The 20,426-nt window shown below is 37.5% G+C and overlaps 1 non-coding gene across 1 annotated transcript; it reads right to left on the bottom strand.

The window, feature by feature from the left end:
• Positions 1 to 19,361: 19,361 nt before the first annotated feature.
• LOC118621764 lies at positions 19,362 to 19,467 on the bottom strand. Its single transcript, XR_004957784.1, has one exon. It is a non-coding gene; the product is annotated as a U6 spliceosomal RNA (small nuclear RNA).
• Between the last annotated feature and the right edge of the window lie 959 nt (positions 19,468 to 20,426).

Genomic DNA, 20,426 nt, shown 5'->3' with positions numbered 1-20,426 from the left:
TGTTGCCAACATTTGTAAACTTCAGTGCCAAATATTAATTAGATGTTTAACTTTTAATTAAGTATAAAGTATAGATTAGATATAAGATAGTCAATCAAGATCCCAGAAAATTAAAAAAAATGCTATTTGGGGCCGGGGCCATGTTTAGTATCAAAATATAAACATGTGGTATAATTTGTTAATTAATACATCATTCTCTATTCAGTTTTTTTCTATTTAGGAAGAAAAGGATTTGTATATAATTCATTGTAAAATGAAAAAGGCAGAAGTTGTAGTAGAGCTTTGCATCAAAAGTGGAAAAGCTAAATATATTGCTTAACCTTCTCTAACTTTTTGTTCTACTGCTTTTTGATACTTATAGGAGACAAAAGAGGGTGTATGGCTAAAAAGTCAGAAAACATACCAAAAACTTTGAAATCAAATAGTGTTGTTCCAAATAGTATCCATGATTTATTTTTCTTTTAACAAACCCAGAATTACTTACAGATGATACATCAGCCATGATAATATATCAAAACAAGCATGTTTCAAGGAAGAAATATCACAGACATCCTCAATAGATATTCAGTATTTGTTAACTAATTAAAGGAAAATGAGTGATAGGCTGAATTCATTACATAGCTACATAAAACTTCCAATTATTTTATTAGTTCTGCTGGTAAAATTACTATCCTCCTAAACAGTTGGTATTATATATGAATGACACCTCTTTGGTCGAAGTTCATGGCCTTTTCCTATTTAATATTGTCTGGTAAAATAAAATTTCACTCGACTCACCATTCTTCCATAGTGGTTGTGTTAAGAGAAGGGTGCTGGTAAGAATGGTGACCTAGTCCTCTGGGCATGAAATTCTATGTACCCCGTTTAAGATTGTGGCAGTGGACTTAGAGAGAGAGCGAGCTATGGATACAAGAGATTTTAGAGCTGGGTTGGATAGAACTTGGTGCATAGTTGCAAGTGGGTGCCTCAGGGAGACTGTTCAGGTTTCTGGTTTATGTAACTGAATGGGTAAATGAGGGAGAGTACACAGCAGGAACAAGGTTTGGAATTAGGGAAGAGAAGTTCAGTTCTAAACAAGAATACCTTGTCAAGTGACCCATCCACATTTTCTTCTTTTCCTTCACAGTTATTTGGGGATTATTCTGGCTGAACTTTAATAATTTGTAGGTGTTGCTTTGTCAGTTATTTTAAAGAAATTTTTGTTAGTATAATTGTCTTTGAAACTAGATTGTAAGCTACTTGAGAACTTTTTTTTCTCTTTCTTTTTGATATACTTCCTAGGCTTCCAGTAAAATCCTGGTACAGTAGAAAACATTTATACCAACTTGACACTATTTCTCCATGAGTTATGTGAACCTTTGATAGCGGAAATGGGTCACCAACTATGCACCCTCACATTTAAAATAAAAGAGCCCTTACAGGTGTTTCTCAGTGGTCACGGGTCTATTCCTGGTCAAGGACACATAGCTGGATTCCATCCCTTAAACTGTTCCCAGTTTGAGGCATGTGTGGGAGGCAACCAATTGATGAGTCTCACATAGATGTTTCTCTCTCTCTTTCTCCCTCTCCCTGGGAAAAAAATATCCTCTGATGAGAATTAAGAAAACAAAATCTTAAAACATAAATAAAAAGACAAAGATTGTTTTGAAGAGATTATTAAGATAAAATACAGTTTAGAAATGTTGATACATTTTAATATTATGCTGTATTATTTATGTGAATTAAAAATACTGATAATAGAACTAACTCTTTTTCAGTTCAGCTGAGGAAGAAGAAGTAAAGATTGTAGACAGATCACTCTCTCAAAACTGTATTTTGATTTTATCTCAGTATTTCTTTTAAAAAAATTCTTCCATTTCTACTCTCAAATAGGCAACAATTTGGCTCTATGTATTAAAACTCCTACAGTGTTTATTAACTTTGACCCAGAGACTCCATTCTGGAATCTAAGTGAAATAATCAAAATTTTATTAATGAATTATTTGCAAAGATATTTACTACATTATAAATAATAATGAAACCTTTTAAATGACATAAATGTTCAATCACATAAGTTCATGAATGTATTATATTGACTCTGCCTTCTCTTCCTTTTCTCATTGTATCCAGTCCAATCCTCATTAAAATCACTGCCCTGCAAAATCTTCAATAGCCCTGTTTCTCTCTTCTTGCTCTATTTTCCAGCAAAAATTCAGCCCTTGAAAATCTCAACGACCAGCTTTCTCCATGCCGATATTGCTGCTACTAAGAATTATTGTAGAACAACACACATCTTTTAAGTCAGCTATCATTTCACCTGGCCCTTAAATTCCATTCTCTTGTGCTCAAAAAAGATTGTTTCATACCTGCACACATTGTCCAATCTTCTCGAATCTTCTATTCTCCTTGGATTTCGGGGGATGACTTTGCTGCATACTATATAGAAAAAGTAAAAGCTGTTGCACAGTAACAACCCATCTACTATTTATATATTGCTATCCTTTTTTCTTTCTGAGATAGTATGAAGGATCCCGTCTCCTATGAGAGATAAAATCCTGTTTGTGCTGGGTTTCATCCTTTCTAAGACCTTGCTCAAGCAGTTATGTTTCTTCTCCCTTTCACCTTTGCTATCATTTTTAGCTTTCAAATATGTTTTGAGTCTCTCATTCTTTAAAACAAAAAACAAATCGATGATCAATCACATTTTTCCTTGAACTCACCTGTCTTTCTGTAATGTCCTTTACAGTCAAGATTCCAAAAAAAAAAACTGTCTCATATGCTCTCTTCATCCTTCATTCACTGTTGTTTGACTTCTGTCTCACCTCCTTCCATAACCTCCCACTGAGATCATTGTGAACTCTATGTTGTTACATCCGATGGGTCATTTTCATTCATCAAAATACTTCATCTCTTGTTGAAGTATTGTGTAATTTCCTGTCTTTGGAACATTCTCTTTTTTAGGTATCTTTGACACTACCCTACTTTGCTCTTACCTTTCTGACCATTCCTTTAATAAATATTTTTGCCTAGAAATTTGTCTCATTTTGACATCTGAGTTTCCACTGTACTTTTTGCCTACTCTACATACTCTTCCTAAAATATCTCGCTGATTCTGAAGATATTAGATAACATCTATTTATTAATGATTTCAAAAATTAATATTCTACCCAGGTCCTCTTCTGAGAGCTAGACATCTGTGCACATTCAACTGTCAACGTGACAACTTCACTTTGGTGTCTCACAGGTAGCCCAGATATGTTGTCTTCCCTTCGGGTTTGCTCCTCCATTAGCATCTTGTCTCCCAATTTAGCAAATGCCACAGTAGTTGCTCAGTTTCTCATGCTGTGAGTTATCCTACACATCAGCCTATTCCTTACCTCCTACATTGAACCTATCACCACGTCCTACTGATTCTATTTCCAAAAAATATATTTAATATGTCTCTTTCTCTTTCTTCCCACTTCTCTGTCTTGGTCCTAACTAATGACTGCAACCTGAATTATTATAATCACTCTCTTATTTTCTCTCGTCTTCCACTTTTCTCTTCTACAATTCATCATCTGCCTATCAGCCAAAGAGGTCTTTAAAATGCAAATCTGGCCTGGGCGGTGTGGCTCAGTGGTTGAGTATTGACCCATGCACCAAGAGGTTGCTGTTTTGATTCCTGGTCAGGGCACATGCCTCAGGTTGTGGGCCAAATCTTCAGTGGGGGGCATGCAGGTGGTGGCCAATCAAAGTTCTCTCTCTTCTATGTTCCTATCTCTCCCTCTCCCTTCCTCTCTCTCTAAAATCAATAAAGACAAATTAAAAAAAAAATAGCTATCAAAGTGTTCATGTATGTAATAATGGTTTAGTGTTTTTCTCCATAGAGGCGCATTCAGGGCTGTGTACTGAGAGCTTAACCTAGTGCCAAGAAGGCAATAGGTCCTTAATAAAATCTTTTAAAATAAAGGAATCAGTAAATTATTATCATAATTTATAATTAATGATGTAAGAAAATATTTGTGATACATTCAATGTAAAAACCAAAGAGTACAAAACAGTATTTAGAATACAATCTCAATTTAAAAGTTATCTATTTATTTGTTTTCATATAAAAAAAGTCTGGAGAAATTTTCTCTACCTTAGATTTTAACATTATTAAAAGCATTCTAAATTTCTAGAAATTTAATAATTTTGGATGTTGGGATTCCAGGTGATTTTTATACTTTTTTGTATTTTCTGTATTTTCCCACTGAAACCTCATTACCTTTATCATCAGAAAAAGTAAAAGTTATTTAAAAAGAAAAAAAAATAGTTGTTTGTTCTATATTAAAATGCATGCTTACTTCAAATATTTTATACCATTGCCTTCAGCTTCCTTAAGCCTTTGCAAATTTCCATTAAGAAAATCTATAATGCATTGTACTCCAGTACAAAACATCTTTGTATTCAATGATCAGCTGCAATAAGAGGATATACCAACACAAAAATATGATGCTTGTGAATCGTAGGGTTCTAAGGTTTGTAACACTGATCCAACTAGCAGGAGAATTAGTCAGGGTCAGTGAACAAAGACAATTTGTTCAAATATATTCAGTAAACTGCTCACTGAAATATGACAAAAATCTCTTATCTTTGGGAAATGTATGACATTTATTAGTGTAGGTTCTTTGAGAGAAAGGTACAGGTAACAAGCTGTGAAAGTCTTCTGCTGTTTCATTCATTTACAGCATAGTGCTTAAACATTTAAAAAGAAAACCCTAATTTTCAAAGTTACATTGACATTGTAATTTTTGCATATTTAATAAACCTTAGCTGCTTTAGCCGAAAAGTGAAATTTTTCATGGAATGCTACCCTTTTCATTCCTGCATATATCTTAGATTTAATTTGGCATGGGACACATCAACCTTGGCTCTTCGAGACAAGGTTAGAAGCTGTAGTGCATGAAAACAAGCTCTTCTAAACACTCTCCCCCCATTTGCTACACATTCCATGCCAGCTTTGGGTAGGACAAAAAGAATGAAAATGATCCTTTTTCTTAGATCAACAGAAAATTATTAAAGTAGATGCAAATATTTTTCTTTTTAGAATAGAGAGAATAGCATTTCTCCACATCCCATTCCCCATAGAGTGCTAACAAGGTAGGCCTTGTCATACTGTAAAGCAAAACCACAATTGTGCAGTTCTGCGTTTTGAATAATGCTGTTTTTGTTTAATGTGGAGTCTTCTGAATTTTTTGTTTGTTTTTGTTTTTCAGTAGATAGCCAACTGACCTCATTATTATAAAATATATATTATTTGGATTGATATCCAAAATTGTAATGCCATTGTGAAAATTTTCAAATGCATATCAAAGAAACATTTTTTGGTTGAATTTAAGATATTGAAAAATCCAATTCTCTAAAGGATATTCATATTGTGACTTCATTTTTCCCCTTAGAAAAGAAAGATAAATTGTCTGCACTTATGATGATATATATTTCAGTGTACCCATTTACAGGAAGCTCATGAATAAAATTAGTTTCCTTACATGCACTATGATTCACCTAAAAAGCACAACTTGAATGAAGCTAGAAAAGTTTAATAAAATTATGTAGTGAGGACTTTTTGTTGCAGGTATTATAATCTGGCTTAAGGGGAAAGGAGTTTATTGACTCACAACTGAAAATTCCAGGCAGAGGCCAGGCTTTATCTGAGAGCTAAACAAGGTCCTCATGATTTAATCTCTTCACCTTTCAGCTTCCCCTTCTTTCCTGTGCATTAGCTTCATTTCAGGCACCAACTTCCCTCCTTCTCCCTCCTTCCTTTTCATGGCAAACAATTCTCTTGTCTAAAAATATAATAAAACATCATTGGGATTGAGTTTTTTTGGCCCTGATTGCCCTAGCTTGGGTTTCCTAAATAAAATCTCTCTGCTCATCAGGAGTGATGCTCTGATGAGCAGGGCCTGAGGCACAGGCAAGCCCAGAGTCAGGGGTGAGATCCAGCCGCCTGCTCTACATGGACTGAGACTGGGGAGAAGCAAGATATCGTGCATGACAACTACTGTTACATGAATAGAGAGATTAGACATGGACAGGAGAAAATGATGGATACCTAATACAACTGGGTGAACTTTTCTGTATATGGAGGTCATAATCTATCTATCATCTATCTATCTATCTATCTATCTATCTATCTATCTATCTATCTATCTATCTGGTTCAGATTAGGAGAGATGAAGGCCTTGGAAGACATCAAAATTGTGGCATGACTGAAGGCTCAGCGACTATTTTGCCCAATGTCTTGCAAACCTATTATTAAGAAGGATAAAGAGGAGTGAGTTTCTTAGGTGACTGCTACTATGTGTGCTATTGAGGAGCCATTGTGAAGGGTGTCTTTTGATCCAATGAGAGTTCTGTGGAATTTAAGTTTGCTTATGTCTAGCTGAACATATTAATTTGATGATCTCTTATGAGCAAAATAGTCTTGGGTATTTAAAAAAGAGTCAGTAATGAAACAGAAAGTCATCATTATTCTAAAGTTATGAGATTTATATCTCTTCTTGCTAATACAAGGCAGTTTGTAGCTCCTGAAGACAGTGCTGCATTGGAAGCACATGAGATTTGAAATATCTTTAGCAGGTTTTGATGTCTTGAACTTGGCCTGAGAAATATAGAGTTTTCAGACCTACCAGGCGTCCTTTATGAAAAGAATGTATTTATAATTGTTATTTGTTTTATTTTAAATTTTTTTCTTTATTGATTTTTTTTTTTTTTTTAGAGAGAGAGAGAGGAAGGGAGAGGGAGAGAGATAGAAACATCGATGAGAGACACCATTGATTGGCCGCCTCCTGCATGCCCCACATTGGGGATCAGCCCACAACCTGGGTGAGTGCTCTGGCCGAGAATCAAAATCAAGCCAGTGACCTGCTGGTACATGGGCAACCACTGTGCTACCTGTCTCCTAAGGTAGAGAAGACGGACTCTACAGACAAACAGACTGGCTCCCAGTCTTGACTCTGCCTCTATTTTTTAAAAATGCACAGTACTCAAAAATTGCTAGTCCTGACCGGGAATCGAAATCGAACCAGCAACCTCGTGGTACATGGATCAACCACTGGGCCACACTGGCTGGGCTTATAATTGTATTTGGCCATAGTCCTTACCTGAGGCACTGGTACTGGGAAGTCAGGGAGGGTATATGTGAAATAATAACAGGGTAATGTGTGAAGTAAGCGATCTCTTACAAATTTACTCTTAAAAATTAGTTATACTAGCAGTTATACATTGTTCTGCTTCTTCATTGATATGTCTATTTGGATGGGCCTAAACTCTCTATGCCAAGATCAGGAGTATAATCTCTGGGAGCTTTCACTGAAATCATGATACCCGAGATCTTACAGAGTCCCTTGGAATTCCATGAGGGGTCCAGAATAAGTCCCAGAAATCTCCTGAGCCTAGATTGAGCCTTCTCAAGTGAGTCTCACCAAATATGTTTTCCTGAATCCTCCTTGATCCAAATTCTCCCCTTTTCTCAATTCCCCTGTTTTTAAAATTTCTAGTACATAAGAAGGTACAGTTTCTGATTGGCCTGGAATTTAGAGTTCTTCAGTTAGTATTTAGCTTCACTTTTGAGTCATTATATGAAGGCCATTTGAGGACTCTCTAATATGAGTAAGATGATACAATGACACCCACAGCGGGTGGTTAGCAGTTACCACAATTTAGCATTGTAAAGATAGGACTATTTGTGATGATTCAGTTCTCACTTTTGTCAACAATAAAAGATGCATTATCTCTGTTAGAAAGAAATATTGCATGATTCTAAACTGTATGTTTTGACGAGAAAACATTGCATTTACAGTTTCATTGCTGATGGCATGGATAAAATGCAATTTATATATTAGGCATCTTGGTTATTCTGAAAAGCAGTCATAATGAAATGTTTAAGATTGTTTGTTTAGAAAGAAATCTGCCTTCGTGAGGTTTTTTAATTTTATCCCTACCAGAAGGAAATTATGTTTCTTGAATAAGAAAAGGAACATTTTTTTCCCCAGCAAATTGGAATGAAGAAAAGCAGTAAGGGCTTAGAATTTGGGGAAAAAAAAAAAGTGTCAACTATAGATATGAAGGGTCCTCCCCTCCATCTGGTGGTAGCATTGGTGTAAATAAGAAATTGTTGAGTTGGGTAATTTAATTGAAAAGCAGATGATGCTGTCTTTTCTACTGACTAGGGTCTATTTCAAGTTCTCATTAACATAGGCACAAAATGAATTGAAGAAAGTAAACAGGTCAACGAAATTCAAATGCAATTAAGTTCTCATGTGTAGGGCAATAACTTTAGCCCATGTCTTCCAAACTTTTAAAATTACCCCAGTGAACCAACAGCAACTTTTAATGAGACACAAGCAAGGAACACACAGATTCTGTAAGATGGAAAATCAGATAGCTATGGCGAAATTGTTGCTCTGCTACACATAGGTTTACTCCATTTGCTCTTAATGAAGCATGGCCACTTTCTGTGTTCTTGCATTTAATTCCACTTTCCACATGTGCTAGTTTCACCTTCCCAGGGATAAAGAGACGCATACATTTCAAAGAAATGAATCAATAAAGGAGGAGAAACCTCTTTCTGATACAAGATGAAAAAAGACACAAGAGAGAAGAGAAGCAAACAACATGTAGAGTTGAAAGACCAGTGAATTAGGAATCAGAAATCAGTGTTAATTTACCTTTAGTCCTGCAAATTAAGAGCCATGTGACCTTGGGCAAACTGTTCAGCCTCTCTTGTTCTCAATTACATTATCAATACAGTTAATGAGGTATTTTAGTTAATCCAACTTAATTTTGCATTATGGTATCCAAATGAATTTATTTTTAATGATTAAATGTTTTTTAAAACACCTTATTTTAAAATCAGGATCCTTTGTATTAGAATTGTCACGTGAAATTCACAATTGCTTTTATTTTTGGTGCATAGTGATAATAAACAGGCAATTTTGAATCTTGGAGCAGTAGATTGGATTTACTTAGAAATGGAAGAGCCTGAGGTTTCAGAAACAATGGCATTATACTTCATTAATTGTTACCTGGCCCACTTTCCTCCTACCCCTGTTGCTTTTTTGGTGTTAACTCTCTAGTTTAAATAATTGCATGCTTAGAACTGCATGGGTTTCATCAGTTTTTCTAAATTTTTACTTATTTTCTTGTTTTGTTTTAGGCTTCCCTTCCCTTGTACTTTGGGAGAGCTCCTAAGACAAGTAATAGCTAGCAGTTTTTGAGGAGTGTGCATTTCTTTAAAATAGAGGCAGAGTCAGGACTGGGAGCCGGTCTGTTTATTTGTAGAGCCTGTCTTCTCTACCTTAGGAGGCAGGTAATACTGCGGTTGCCCACAGTAGCAAAAGCACATGCTTATATCATACCCACTGCATGTCCGACGTAGTTCTAAGTACTTTAGATATACTAAGACTCACAATTCTTGTACCAATTCTGTGATGCAGGTTTTATTGCTATCCCCATGTGGCAGATGAAGAAACAGCCACTGGAAAGTCAGGTCAGTGTCCCAAGGTCACACAGACAGGAAGTGCCGGAGCTAAAATTGGAATTCATGAGTGCGATTCCACAGTCCATGTTCTATCTGTGACACTACCTCTCTCTGAAGCTACTATTCCTTCTCTTGGATGACTGAAGATAATTTTTGCTTTTTATTATAGCTGTGTTCCTGGAACATTTCTGAATTAGCTATTCATGCTGACTTCCTCAAAAAAAATGAAGACTGGGTTCTGTTAAACAAGAGATAAAGCAAGTAAAGTGGAACAAAGATGTCTGGGGTGGTAATAAAGAGAATAGTTGTGGCAAGAATGTTGCAATGGGGGCAGCTTATCTGGTAGTGATGGAGTGATAAGGATCAAGAGAAGCACTCTCTACTTGTCTGCATGAAGCTGACAAACTTTGAGCCGCGTGTGTGTGTGTGTGTAAAATAATAGACGAGGAATTAGTAAAATGAGATATTGATAAGATATAGCCAAAGTTCCAAGTGTGGACCACGCTGATTTTGTCCAGGGTATGATATCAATGGTGGTTGGGGACTCTGATACGTTTCCATGTTTCTTGGCCCAGGTGATTTCTGGTGTGTGGTGTGAGCCTGGGTTTGAGGAAATGGCCATACTAACTTGAAGCATACTTTGAACCCAATTACCTTTGCACCACTGAGGTACTGGAGTAATCTCTAGTGATGAAGGACATGTATGATTTTCATGCTCGGTGTCATTCAATAATCCGGAAGCTGTGCCCACTGTAATGTTGTTGTCACGTTTGGCTGAAAAATCAACAGAAGAAAGGGCATGTGGTATGTTTGCGTTTTATAGGTCTCCAAATTTTACAGATTTTTGTACTGAGCCGAGGGATTAGTTATTTTTTAGGAAGATTGAATGGGATGGAGATACAGTCATGCATCGCTGAATGACAGGGATATGTTTTGAGAACTGTGTCATTTGGCAATATTGTTGTATGAACATCACAGAGTGCTCTTACACCAACCTAGATGGTACAGCCTACTATCATCTGGGCTGTATGGTGTAGCTATTGTTCCTAGGCTACAACCTATACAGCATGTCACTATACTGCATACTGTGTTAGTCTATCTACATATACATAAATGTAGAAAAGGTGCAGTAAAAATATGGTGCATAAGGTAAAATCAAAAGCGCGGTGCACCTGCATGGGGCATTTACTATGCATGGAGCTGCTGGACTGGAAGCTGCTCTGGGTGAGTCAGTGAGTTGATGGTGAGTGACTGTGAAGGCCAGGACACTACTGTGCACTACTGCAGACTTTATAAACACTGTCCCACAGCCCTTCTTTTGCTCCTTCCCATGGGGTCAGAAATAGAACATTGAAGCTGGCATTGCTGCTCCATGAACAGGGATCTGGGCTAGACCTATGGAAATTCTGGAGGAGAACCAAGCTGCATAAGGTATAGATCACTATAATAATACTGTCTGGAGGGAGTGAAAGGTGGCCTGAGGTTTAGTAGGAATAAGAAATCAAGATGGAGAGATAGACAGACTGACAAGCCCCAGAAGAGCAGGGGGGAGATAAACCACAGAACTTATATGGATGTATACATGAACAGTGGTCATGGACAACAAAGCTGGGGACAGGGCAGGGAGGGTGGGGGAGGGGGTATCAGTGGGAGAAAAAGGAGAAACATCTGTAACAAAAATAAATAAATTAATTAAATAAAAATAAAGAAAGAAAGAAAAAGAAGATGGAGAGATAGAGAAATGGGATTGTCGTGCAATGTGGTTCTGGCTATTGCATGTTAGAGCAGTGGTCATTTAAGGAGCTTTGTGGTATTCATAAAAAATAAAAGAGTATTTCACATGAAAAGGGTATATAGAACTGAGGACTCAATATTTTAACTTTGGAAATTTGTTTTGGGTTCCATTATCCATAGATAGCACAAAGGGCTCTCTTTGGCATTAAATTGATGGAAGAGATAACGCATTTCTATGCTTTGCATTATTACCACCTGAAAATATTTCCAACGTACAGGGACAGGCTAGCTGCACATTGCCACAGCAAGTTTTTACCTAAGTGGCAGTGGCACTTTATACTTGTAAGGTAGCTCTTATGGACCTGTGTCCTTGCATAGGATCTTAGGTCCTCAACAAAGAATTTATAGCAATGTACTCTGGAGACAACTAACGTATGTATAGGAGGGTTATAGCAACCTCTGAATATGTAGCACTTGTGGGGGTGATGTGGGATGGACAGGCTCTGTGCTGAAACAGGTCATTGGCTGACTAATTGGCTGACTAATCTCTATATTCAAAATTGAGGTGCTGTGAGAGAGGGAATCAATTGCCAAGCCCCACAGACACAGCTCCTGTTAGAGGAAAGAAAAATCCTCCTGAACAACATAGCCTTCCATTTCTTACAGAAAATCCAGCTTCATTTTAATCTTATGAGACCTCCTTGGTGTATGGGTTCTGTTGTCGCACAGACATCATTACGCGGCACATGGCTGCATTTCATTAATAATCACATGTCCGTCCTATTGAGAACCCCGCAGAGACCCTTGGTTTTGGATTTCACTGTGATCCTTTCTTGTGCTGAAGGAGTGCTTTAAGAAGCACCTCAAAGTATTGCTCCCTTCCCCAAAGGGAAGTGAGGGAGATGAGAACCTCAAAATCCCCTGATTGGCAACCTTAGTTTGGCTTGAAAGAGGCATCTCATTAAGTCAAACATAATAAACTTAGTGGGGAGAGTTAAGTGTGATTTAACACCAGCGGTAGTGTTCCATGATGTGACCGGGATGTTTACATGGAAGAAAGTGTACTTTTACTGGGGGAAAGCAAGCAAAAGAACCTTTTCACAGTGGAAAACAAGCTAGAGTCCAGGCCATGGTCACCTGGGCACGGAGCTGTGGAGGCTGCAGGCCCAGAGGGAACCATGTAGACAGGAGGGACAGTTGTCGGAGAGGTCCAGGATGTACACTGTCATTGAGAGTGTGCCTATGACCATGGACAAAGGATTGTATCTCTGAATTTCAAGAATCTTCCAAGTACCATTTACCATGACAAAGACCTGTTATGTCTCCAAATTCAGCAAGCAGTAGAGGAACTTCTTTGCATGTCTGAGTTTTGGCCTGTTTGCATGCCCCACACATTTCTGTGTGATGCATTATATCCTGCAAGACTTTTAGGTTCTAGAGTTAAAGATTTTAAACAGGCCAAAAGAGGATGCATGCTTCTGTCCAGGGTAGGAGTTCTAGGCGTGACTGACTGTTCTCAGCTGGGTAACTCTTGGTAGGGAAACTATTTGGCTTAGTGGAAGACTGTGCTCCATGCCTTAGAAGAGCTCACTGATTTTTGACCTGTGTGCTGCAAGACTTTTTAAAACGTGCAATACCTGAGTATTTGACTTATTTTTCCTCAGATTGTCATGTTAAAAATGACAACAGCTAACATAAAGATAGTCATCCGTTGTGAAATTATACCAAATTTTTTTGTCAGATTGGCAAAAAATAGGATATATTTTTGGTGTGCCGCAAAATGTTAGTAATTTGTTTATGTGTGCCATGAGATGATAAAAGTTGAAAATCGCTGGTATAGTTAGTTACACTGCTATTCTGGCTATGGCATGTTGATATGGCAGCCTCCAGGATGGACTCTAGGTGGCGGTGTTGCTGCTGGTTTTCTAGATTTTTCCAGCTCCTTTTCCAGATTTATATAGTGGCACCAACACTTAAACAACTCTCACTGTGACCCTGGTAGTGTCATGTTTTACAAATTTTAACTTAACCAACAAGCACATGAGGCTGGTGTACTTTATATTCCCATTTGAAAGTATTAAGAAACTGAGGCACAAAAAACTTCAGGACTTTGTCTAAATTGAGGGGCAGAACTGGAATTTGAACCCAGATTTTCTGGCTCTGGAATTGGTGCTCTTAATTAATTTACTTTGCTGCTTCTTGTGGGATAATTTTAGGGCTCTGGCAAACCCAAGGGAAAACCTGAAGCAAATTCCCTGAATCCACCAGGCTGGACATTGTGCATCTATTTTATTGGAGCAGGCAGGATTCCGATAGATTTCTGTCTTGTTGGACATCTTTCCTTTTAGTCTGCATCTTTCTTTCCCTTATGTCTCCTTAATTCACAGGAAGAGTGTTTTTCTACTTCCAAGGGACCTCAGACTGACAAGTGCCTCCAAACAGATAAACAAGATGCCTTGCTGGGTTTTGGACAACGTTATGGATAAGACCTTTCCTGTAGGCTCAGCCGTCTGTCAGATTCGAGCCTTTCCGTGCACCTCTGTGCAGTGAACATTACCCACGTGTGATTTCTGTTGGAAGTGTGGCCATGTTTTTAATTCAAATGGCAGTGATACACTTAAACACTTATTGACAACAGTGAGTCAATAAGAGAGGAGTATTCTACTGATAACAGTGAGTCAATAAGTGAGGAGTATTCTATTGACAACAGTGAGTCAATAAGAGAGGAGTATTCTATTGACAACAGTGAGTCAATAAGAGAGAAATACTCTTTTGACAATAGTGAATCAGTAAGTGAGGAGCACTCTATTGGACAGCAAATAGGAGAAACTACTGAGTGGTTGTTCTCTTATCTCATACATTGGTCCTCAGTTTCCATTGTTCTTCCCTTGCTGGAGAGCCATGGCATGACATTTCCATGCTTCTCTTTGTGTCTGTATCCTGTTGTGTGCCTCGCCTGTGTGTGTCTCCCGGGTGCTCCTCCTCCTGCCACCCTGGATTGGGTGTGCTTACATGAGAAAGGTATTTTCAGATACAGAAGCAGAGTTCCACTTTATGAGAGAGCCTTTATGGTTGATCTGGTGCCTCTGTTCCCGCCAATAATGCATAGCCCTGTGCTTTTAAGCCTGATGTCCTCTAACCTGCGGGATGAATGCATCAGGTCCTTTTTTTATTTGCATTTTGAGGTGCTGTGCTGGTATTCTGCAAAGAAGAAAAAATCATGCTTTAATCCCTTTGCAAGTGTGGTAATGAACCAAGATTTCTACTCAGTTCTCTAACCTGCTTCTCTACGGTAGTCTCAGTCTCAGTGAATGGTGCCATCGGGATATCTTGGCTATCATTGAAGTCCAGAGCTGCATTAACTAAATCTTATAGGGTCTGCCTTTTTATTATCTCTTAAATCTGACCCTTCTTCCTTATTTTTATTGCCCTGGTTTTTTTTTTGGGTGTCCCTTATTTCTTATCCAAATTAACATAGGAGCTGCTATTCTGCATCCTATTGCTGCCGTTCTATTTTTATTTCTATTTCAAACATAATGAATGATGTCAGTATTCTACGTACAATCCTGAATGTTCCATGTAATATTCAGGATAAAGTTAGGTTTTTATGGCATAGTCCACGATAACTAACATCTGCTTGGCTTACTGGTCCTGTTCTTTTGTGTTCTCACATCATTGGTTTGTCAGCCAATACCAACACCTGTAGTCTTCTGCTCTTGTTCTGCTTGGGGTTTTACACACGCTTTCCTTGTCTCTGGAATAACCTTATTGACCTTCTTTATTTGCCTCACTCCTGATCGTTTTTGCAGACTCAACCCAGGTGTCTTCATTTCTGGGAACCCGCCTTAATCTTATGGTCTGAGTTTTTCCCCCTAAGGTTTATTTCCCAAAGCACAATTGTAGACCAATATGTCAGCCATTATGGCATTATATTATAACTATATAGTTTTTGTTTTTTAACTTGGCTGATACCTTACTTGATGTCTTTCTCACCATGCTGTGAGCATTTTGAAAGGAAGAAGGTATGTCATCAATTTTTCAATTTCCAATGCTCAGCACAGTGTCTGGTATATAGCAGATGTCTATAAATCTTTGTTGAGAGTGCACAGATCCTGTGTACTGTCCACATGGTTCACAGGTGGTAACAGACTAGTGTTCAGGTTGTGTTTAGTTGACCAGAGAGATTTGGAACTAAATCATCACTGCTGCATCAAATTGAAATTGATTGAAGATTTTTGGTCTCTGAAAGATGGCAGATATAGTTTGACTGTGGATTGTCTTGGTGGAGGCCGAAGATTTTACATCTAAGCTGTAAGAGAAGGGTCAGAAAACATTTTGACCCTCTTCATCTGAGAACATTTATCCTGAACATAGGGGCTAACACTCTCCTAGAATTGATTACCAAATCTACCTTTGTTCCTACCTCACTCATTTTGAGACTAAGAAGCAGTAAATCTGGGTTGTGTTGGAAACAATGTCCAAGATTATTCTTAAGATGGTGAAGAATTCCCTAGATCTGTTTTCGGAGGCTGGGTGATAATTAGAACGAACAGATAGCTTTATTTGGGACTACATAGAAGCTGAATTGTCAAAACTTCTAGTCTCGTTTGTTGGTCGGGTCAAAGACTTTGATACAGATTCTTTATTAATTAGCATACAGGGTAAGTTGCTAGAAGAAAGATACCTCAAAATACAGCCTCTCATGTAACAGTTCAGAATGGCGTGGCCAGTCCAGGGTGGGTATGTGTTCTGCTCCCTGAGGTCATCGATGGGCCTTAGTTCCTTTTGTCTTATTGTCTTTGATTCTTTGGGTCAAAAGTTGGCAAACTCTATTATACTTTGAATTGCCTGGAGGATATGCTTGGCTAAGTTGCCAAGTTTCTGATTCAGGTCTGGATGGGTCCTGAGAACGTGCATTTCTAATTTTTCAGGAGATGCTAACGCTGCTTGTCCTGTAATGACACTCTGAGAACCACTGTCCTAGGGTGTGGACCTTGTCCACTTGGTCAAAGCTGGTTTGCCTGCACTGTGCCCATGCTCCTGCCCTGGAGGAAGGGGCAAAGGAAAAGAGCAAGAAGTAGAGCACCCCCATCTGTCTGAAGAAATGGTCCCAGAAATTGCTCAAATTTCATTGGCAAGATCTTTGTAGCGTAATTGTCTGCAAGGGAGGCTGCGTAACTTCTGGCTGACAGATCACGTTCCCAGCTAAGACGTGGGCACTCCATTGCCAAAAGGAAGAGGGGGGTAAATGTGGTGTTTGCCCAGCTCTACCCATGTATAGGCAGTCATACGTACTCCTCTGCTCTGGGATGTGGAGGTAGGAGACTCTCTGCAGGTTCAGAGAAGTTCTCCCAGGACTCAAGAAATGCCCTGAACTCAGTCAGGTTTCTAGGTAGTCCTCAGACCCTTGAACTTGGCTTGGGTACCATGGCAGTAGTGGCCCAGAACATTGATTTTCCTCTACCCCCTGCTGCCCTCCTCCTTTTTCTTTCTCTGACTCAGATCTCCACAGCAAGTGGCCTATTTTTTTCACAGCTGATATTATAGCAACTGTGTTATTATCCTGCTGATGGTGGTTGGATGCTCAAGGAGGAATAAAATTCTGTCCTTCTTCTAGGTAGATAAATTCTTAAACCTATTTCTCCAACTTGAAGTATGACCTTCAAAAACATGAAATTGTTTTAACCTGCCAGGCTGCCCAGCACAGAGAGTGAAAGAACAGCATTGTCTCTAATAAAAGGATTTCTTAGATGTAATAAAAGTGGTTCCTAATGTGGGTTTTACTGACCTATGAGTAAAAGCTAATATATATTTTTTTCATTAAAATTCTCAGCAGCAGAGTTCACATTTTGTCAACAAAAAGCCAGTGAACTTCAAGGTTTTGCTCTCTCTGGGTATTATTAAAACAACATTTTTCCCACTTGCTAAGTTTTCATGACACTAAATTCTATTTCCATTGAAATTCATGCAGCATCATTCTTTTTAAAGGAGGTTGTGGGAGAAGGATTAACTTAGTCTGTTTCTCTATTGCTAACCTACATCTTCATAATCCATAAAAGCCTAGTCTAACATCACCCCGGTTGAACTCGTTTTGTGGCTGTAACATGATTTGAAGTTGAATAGCATTTTCCTATAGAGGACAGTAGCCAAGCTCAGCCTCTGGAGTCTCAATGCCTGCTTTCAAATCCTGGCGCTTACTGTGAGTACTGGAATGTTTTATTTGTAGTCTCTAAGTCTCGGTTTTGCTCAGTAAAATGGGGATACAAATCTTGCATACCTCATAGGGTTACAGAAAAATTGTTCTGACACTTGTTAAAATGGCAAAGAAGACTTTATTAGAGACTGTTGCATTAGGAGTCATGACTGTCACAATAGGGGAGAAAGATCGGATGCACGTCTGAATACAACAAAGGCTATAGTGTTGGGGAGGTGCAAATTAGAGGATGGAAAATTACTAACAGAAGACATCAGGGTAGGGGGATTCCTGCTAAACTGGCTTAACAGATTCTTACTAAAGGCAGGACAAGGATTTAGATACTAAAGGTGGTGGATGAGGAACTTGATCAAATACCAGAGGAGAGGGATTCTTGCTACACTGATTTAGTAGGATTCAGGGGCCGATGTCAAAGCGTAGTCCAGAGGAGGGCTCAGAGGAGCCTGGCTAAACTTTATTCAAGGAGAGAGTCTGTCAGTTGTGAGGCTTGAATTAAATGATTCATGTAACAATATTGGGTCAGTCTCTAACGCACTGTAAAGGGTAATTCAAGGTGAACTAGTATTATTATTATTAAAATGAATAATGATTATTTCTCCCTGCCATCTCATCAGTATATATAAATAAGAGAAATCTTTCATATCAAAATTCAGAGTAAACGCCATTCAGGTGTCTTCTTGGATTTACCAGGAGAAGTGTTTAAGGTTTTTGTCTACTCTGGCTCCCCTGATAGGATGTGTGGTGAAAGGAGAGATTCTGCTCAATGACCTGGGAGCTGCAAACGGAAATTAACTTTGGGTCTGGGCGCTGAAACTCAAAGGTGATGATGGATAACCTTCTTAAAGTCAGATTGTTTGTTTTGCTATTGAGTTGTATGAATTCCTTATATATTTTAGATATTAACTCCATGTAAATAAATGGAGTTTGCAAATATTGCTCCCATTCTATAGGTTGCTTTTTCATTTTGTTGATTGTTCCTTTTGCTATTCAGAAAGAAGCTTCTCAGTTTAATGTAGTCCCACTTGTTTATTTGGATTCTGTTATGCGTATTGTTGGTGTCATACAAAATCATTGTCAAGACCAATGTCAAGGAGTTTTCCCCTAGGAGTTTCACAGTTTCAGGTCTCACATTTAAGTCTTTAATCCACTTCAAATTAATTTATATTATTGGTGTAAAAATAGGGTTCAGTTACTTTCTTTTGCATGTGAATATTCAGTTTTTCCTGTAGTTTATTGGCTCTGTCCTTTCCCATTGTTGATAACTATGGGCTTTATAATATATATATATATAATATATATATATATATATAATATATTATATTATATATATATAGCTTTTATTATGTTAAGACATGTCCCTTCTATACCTATATTGTTGGGAGTTTTATTTTTAATCGTAAAATGATCTTAATTTTGTCAAGTTTTGTGTGTGCATCTAATGAGGTGATCATGATTTTAATCTTTCATTTTGTTGATGTGGTGTATCATGTTTATTGATTTGCATATGTTGAATCCTCTTTAAATCTCAGGGATAAATACCACTTGGTAATGGTATATAATCCTTTAAAAATGCTGTTTAATGTGGTTTGCTAGTATTTTGTTGGGAGTTTTTGCATCTATATTCTTTAGAGATATTTGCCTATAATTTTCTTTTCTTGTACAGTCCTCTTCAGCTTTGGTATCAGGGTTATGCTGGCCTTATATAACTTGTTTGGGAGTGTTCCCTTCTCTTAAATGTTTCTGGAAGAGTTTGAGAAGGATTGCTATTAACTCTTTAAATGTTGGGTAGAATTCACCAGTGAAACTATCTAGTCCTTGACTTTTCTTTGTGGAAGTTTTTTTACTTTTAATTTTATTGAATATATTTAACATGTAACATTGTGTAAGTGTAAGGTGTGCAGTGTCTTACTTAGATACAATTTACATAAAGATATGAAATGATTTAGGAATTCTCATTTCATCTTTGCATGGGGGCTTGCTAGTCTTCTCTGTATTATTCCAATGTTAGTATATGTGCTGTGGAAGCCAGCACAGGGGGGTTTTAATTACTGATTCAATATCCTTACTTATTTTGTCCTGTTTAGATTTTTCTACTTCTTCATAAGTCATTCTTTGAAGGTTGTATGTTTCTAGAAATTTATCTGTTTCTTCTAGATTATCCAATTTGTTGGCCTATAATTTTTTGTAGTTGTCTCTTATGATCCTTAGTGTTTCTGTGTATTAGTTGTAATATCTCCTCTTTGATTTCTGATTTTATTTGGATCTTAATCTCTTTTTTCTTAGTCTAGCTAAAGGTTTGTCAATTTTTTTATCGTTCAAAGAAAGCCAGTCTTCAGTTTGTTGATCTTTTATGTTGTTTTTCTCATCTCCGTTTCATTTATTTCTGTTGTGATCTTAATTTCCTTCCTTCTGCTAACTTTGGGCTTAATTTGTTCTTTTTTTTAGTTCCCTAAGGTGTAAAGTTAGATAGGCTTTTTTTTAGATTATTTTTTATTATTATTAATATAGGTGTTGAATGCTAAATCTTCCCTTTTAGAACTGCTTTCACTCCATCCTATTAGTGTTGGTATGTTGTGTTTCCATTTTTGTTTGTTTCAAGGTTTTGTTTTTTTTTATTATTTTACTTTTAACTTCTTTGATCCATTGGTTGTTCAGGAGCATGTTCTCTAAATCAGCATATTTTTGAATTTTTTATGTTTCTTACTGTTATTATTTCTAGTTTTATTCCATCATAATTAGAAAAGACACTTGATGAGTTTAATTTTTTTCATATTTTCTAAAACTTGTTTTGTGACTTAACATATGATCTATCCTGAAAAATGTTCCATGTGCACTTGGAACAATGTGTATTTTGTTGCTGTTGATTGGAATGTTCTATGTATGTCTGTTAGGTCCATCTGGTGTCAAGTATAGTTCAAGTCCAATTTTTTTCTTATTGGTTTTCTGGCTGGATAAGTATCTATTGTCAAAAGTGAGCTATTGAAGTCACTA

Source organism: Molossus molossus, unplaced genomic scaffold (assembly GCF_014108415.1).
Source record: "Molossus molossus isolate mMolMol1 unplaced genomic scaffold, mMolMol1.p scaffold_m16_p_1, whole genome shotgun sequence".
NCBI lineage: Eukaryota > Metazoa > Chordata > Mammalia > Chiroptera > Molossidae > Molossus > Molossus molossus.
Note: the sequence above shows the minus strand (reverse complement) of the source record. Positions and strands in the feature narration are given on the sequence as shown.